Here is a 5,345-nt window from a genome sequence, read left to right as displayed (position 1 = left end):
CTTTTTTCTTTTTTAACTGATTTTGTGAGTAATGGTGCATTCAGTATAAAGGTACAACAAGATATTCTCTTTCTCTCTCTCTGTCCCTGTGTGTGTGTGTGTGTGTGTGTGTGTGTGTGTGTTTGTTTCTAGTTTCCGGCGTAAGCGTGTGGATACTACCAGGTATACTTTCGTGTGTACAAATGCTAGTGTGTGTGTGTGTGGCGCGGGTATATGAACTATTAATTGGGATCGCGTAGTGGAACTTATCAATATTAGTACGTACATACAAACGGCTGTTACTTCACACGATAACTTTGGACGAATGCGAATTTTTAAATTCTGCTTTTTGCAATAAATAAGTAGAGTGATTCCTCTCGAGGGAGTTCCCCTAAATGGTAGCCCCTACCATGTCCAATTAAATCACAAATTGCCGCAATCGTTTGTACATTGTTTGTACAGAAATGTACAGGCCAAATTTTCGTTTGTACACTATTAGGGGCGCCGCCAGAACGAAAACAAATTGGGGCTGTTTAACTGGTACCCCCCCCACCAACATGTTCTATTCAATCACTAATTATCGCAATCGTTTGTACTTCGTTTGTACAGAAATGTGCACCCGAAATTTTCGTTTGTACATAATTAAGGGCGCCGCCAGAACAGAAAAAATGGGGGCAGTCTAAGTTGTAGCCCCCCCCCAAAAAAACAATTCAATCACAAGTTGTCGCATTCGTTTGTGCATCGTTTGTACAGAAATGTGCAGGCGAAATGTTTGTTTGAACAAACTTAGGGGCGTCGCCAGAACGAAAACAAAGTGGGGAGCTGTCTGAGTGGTAGCTCCCCCCACGATGTCCAATTGAATCACAAAGTATCGCAATCGTTTGTACATTGTTTGTACAGAAATGTGCAGGCCAAATTTTCGTTTGTACACTATTAGGGGCGACGCCAGAACGAAAACAAATTGGGGGCTGTCTAGCTGGTAGCCCCCCCCCCACCATGTCCTATTCAATCACAAATTATAGCAATCGTTTGTACTTCGTTTGTACAGAAACGTGCTGGCGAAATTTTTGTTTGTACACAATTAGGGGCGCCGCCAGAACAGAAAAAAATGGGGGCTGTTTAAGTGGTAGCCCCCCCCCACCATGTCCAATTGAATCACAAATTGTCGCAATTGTTTGTACTTCATTTGTACAGAAATGTGCAGGCGAAATGTATGTTCGCACGCAATTAGGGGCGCCGCCAGAACGAAAAAAATTGGGGGCTGTCTAAGTGGTAGCCCCCGACCATGTCCTATTCAATCACAAATTGTCGCAATCGTTTGTACTTCGTTTGTACAGAAATGTGCAGGCAAAAGTTTCGTTTGTGCACAATTAGGGGCGCCGACAGAACAGAAAAAAGGGGGCTGTCTAAGTGGTAGCCCCCCCACCATGTCCAATTCAATCACAAGTTGTCGCATTCGTTTGTGCATCGTTTGTACAGAAATGTGCAGGCGAAATGTTTGTTTGAACAAACTTAGGGGCGCCGCCAGAACGAAAACAAAGTGGGGGCTGTCTAAGTGGTAGCCCCCCCCCATCATGTCCAATTGAATCACAAATTGTCACAATCGTTTGTACTTCGTTTGTACAGAAATGTGCAGGCAAAATGTATGTTCGTACCCAATTAGGGGCGCCGCTAGAACGAAAACAATGTGGGGGACTGTCTAACTGGTAGCCCCCCACCAACATGTTCTATTCTATCACAAATTATCGCAATCGTTTCTACTTCGTGTGTACAGAAATGTGCAGGCAAAAGTTTCGTTTGTACACAATTAGGGGCGCCGACAGAACAGAAAAAAGGGGGCTGTCTAAGTGGTAGCCCCCCCCACCATGTCCAATTCAATCGCAAATTATCGCAATTGTTTGTACTTCGTTTGTACAGAAACAGCAGGCGAGATGTTTGTTTGTTCACAATTAGGGGCGCCGCCAGAACGAAAACTAAGTGGGGTGCTTTCTAAGTAATACCTCCCCACCATGTCCAATTGAATCACAAATTGTCGGAATCGTTTGTACTTCGTTTGTACAGAAACGAGCAGGCGAAATGTTTGTTTGTACACAATTAGGGGCGCCGCCAGAACGAAAACAAACTGGGGGCTCTCTAACTGGTAGCTTCCCACCAACATGTCCAATTGAATCACAAATTTTCGTAATCGTTTGTACATCGTTTGTACAGAAATATGCATGCGTAATTTTCGTTTGTACACAATTAATGGCGCCGCCAGAACGAAAACTAAGTGGGGCTGTCTAAGTGGTAGCCCCCGACCATGTCCAATTCAATCACAAATTGTCGCAATCGTTTGTACGTCGTTTTTACAGAAATGTTCAGGCAAAATTTTCGTTTGTACACAATTAGGGGCGCCGCCAGAACGAAAACAAACTGGGGGCTCTCTAACTGGTAGCTTCCCACCAACATGTCCAATTGAATCACAAATTTTCGTAATCGTTTGTACATCGTTTGTATAGAAATATGCATGCGTAATTTTCGTTTGTACACAATTAATGGCGCCGCCAGAACGAAAACAAAGTGGGGCTGTCTAAATGGTAGCCCCCACCATATCCAATTCAATCACAAATTATATCAATCGCTTGTACATCATTTGCACAGAAATGTGCAGGCGAAATGTGAGGGTTTGTATAAATGGTAGAAACATTAAAAAAATGTGTCACATTTATGGAGTATTTTTCTAACAGGACTTTGTTCACACTATTGTGTGGTTTGGTTTGTTCACACTATCGTGTGATTCACTATATTGATCTTATCCTAACGATGATGGAATTAAATGTTTTTTTTTGTTTTTTTATATTTATATTTATACTTACAATCATTATTGCTGAGTTAGTTTTTCACTCCTCGGCTCTTATTATTAAACTTATTCATTATTTCTTACGTGAACTGAATCCTTATGAGAAAAATGTATTTTTTTCTTTCTATCTTGCGCAGAAACCGTTATTCTCATCTCGTACAGGAAATTGATAAGTGGAAGATATAACAAATCCACAAAGTAGACTGTTAAAGGGAAAATTATAACACAGTATTTTGTTTTATATGATCATCTTCATTAAACTCATTTTGCAGAAACTATAGAATGCATGGTGAAGTATTTTGGTGCATTCAGCATTCTGATTTACGAGTAGAGTTGCTAACTGGCCGGTATTTGCTGTAATTTTGATTAAGGCCGGTGACCGGTACAAACTTCTTATTAGACCCCTTCTGACCGGTATTTTGGAATCTGCAATCCAGAATATAACATTGAACATCGAAATTTTTCAACAGTGCCTTTACAAACACAAATTTCCGTTGTATTATACATTATCGATATTTTTTTAACGTATGGCAGTTTTTTTAATTTATTTAACATAACAAATTTGATAACACTTATATTTTATTGTAAAAGAATTTTATTCATTTATTGAGAGTAGAAAATGACTTTTTAAAGCAATTTCCTTTGTTTGAAGTGAAGTTTATAGAATAAATTTCATTTTATGAATCAACTATTGTTACATAAAGATTAATATCCAGTATTATTCATCTGTTTCGATAATTTTAAACAAGTGGCAATTGCTGGTAAATATAATAACGATCAATACAGTCTTCAGTTTCTCATTTGTACAGAGAATTTTGAGGGTGTGCCGGTAATTTTGTTTTCCTGAGTTGGCAACCTATTTACGAGGTTTTGTTTCAACTCTGCTACGTAGTGGCTCCGTACTGACACTCCGCATGCAAATAAGTATGTAAGGCTACCATACGCCCCGGTTTCTTAAAATTTGTCCCGGTGTGCAGAAATTTTCCTTCTTGTCCTGTTTTTTTCTTTATTATTATTATTAATTACATATCAAAATTTCTGAAAAGATAATAAAATCGACTTATTCCTTTTGCTTTCAATTCCGACAATACTATAGGAACAATTTCATTCTAATCTTTATTATTATTGCAATCGCTGCTTCCCCGGATATAACATGCAATGTTTAAATCCTCCTAAGTAGCACTCTTATCACTAAAAGTAAGAATGTATACCCCGAGGTGGCAACAAATTCTTGTGACGTTGCAGACCAGCCCCGAAAACACATTTTTTTTCTGCTTCAGAAAAACAATTATGCAAATTGCTTTCTTTTAGTTCGCATTTTAGGTTAACAACAATAAATTAGCCTATTGACATTTTGAAACAACTTCATAAATCTGGATATTTTTCTTTATAGACATGTAGAGCATGTAAAGGTGGTATGCGTAATAATATTGAAAATATAATTTTTGCCTAAATATTGTATGTTCACTGATTGCGTTTATATTGTATAACAGCTTCTAGCTTCTATAATAATTTTTAGCACTGTTGATTAAGTATGGACAGTGGCGTATTTACGATTTTGTTTCGGGAGGGGCTTTGCTAACTTCCGGGGGTGCTTTGCCTGAAAATACGAAAATTCTGCAAGATATTTCATATACTTTACTATAGTAAGTAAGATTTCGGTGGGGGGCTTAAGCCCGGAAGCCCTCCCCCTAAATACGCCACTGAGTATGGACTATATTAATACATTATTTTAAGTTGTATAACTAGTGCGATACTGTAGTAAAATTCGAAAGATAAAATTAATACAAAATGCAATATTTATTACTAATTTGTAAGATGTCCCGTTTTTTCTGTTTTCAAAAAGTATGGTAGCCTTAAAGTATGCTAAACCATACAAAATAAATTGTACTGTAAATAGTACCCCTCTGATAGTGCTCTCAAACGGGTCGGGTTACGGGTCGGGTTGTCGGGTCGGGTCAGTCGGGTTAGCTCGTGTCGGGTCACTCGGGTCGGGTCGTCACATTCTTCACTTATTTTCTATACGGAATACTATAAAGAGCTTTGTTGTGGAATTCAATTCGAAGTTGGTGAATGAATGATAAATGTGACTAATTGAAGGTGAAATAGTAATAAAATTTTAATTTTACCCTATATTAACTAATTGGTATTGTAATTGTAATTAATATTACTACTGACTTTTTTCCTTTCTGCGTTTCTATGTCAAGTTAAATGTCACATTAAGTGAAATTGAAAGGAAATATCTAGTTAACGTCCCACGTTATGCACCAACGCTAAGAGAGACAGTGATGATGAGAAATAATTGAAGTGGTTGAATGAAGAAAGTGGGAGGAAATGGGAGAACACCGAGAAAACCCATGCACATGGGGTTTGTCCACCATAAAACTTACTTGGTACGAGCTGGAATCAATACCCATGGACCTTCGGATCAAACATCTGCCTTTGGGCAGGACACATTATTATTATTATTATTATTATTATTATTATTATTATTATTATTATTATTATTATTATTATTATTATTATT

The sequence above is a fragment of the Thermobia domestica genome, chromosome 14 (genome assembly GCF_964235325.1).
Source record: "Thermobia domestica chromosome 14, izTheDome1.hap1.1, whole genome shotgun sequence".
Lineage (NCBI taxonomy): Eukaryota > Metazoa > Arthropoda > Insecta > Zygentoma > Lepismatidae > Thermobia > Thermobia domestica.
Note: the sequence above shows the minus strand (reverse complement) of the source record.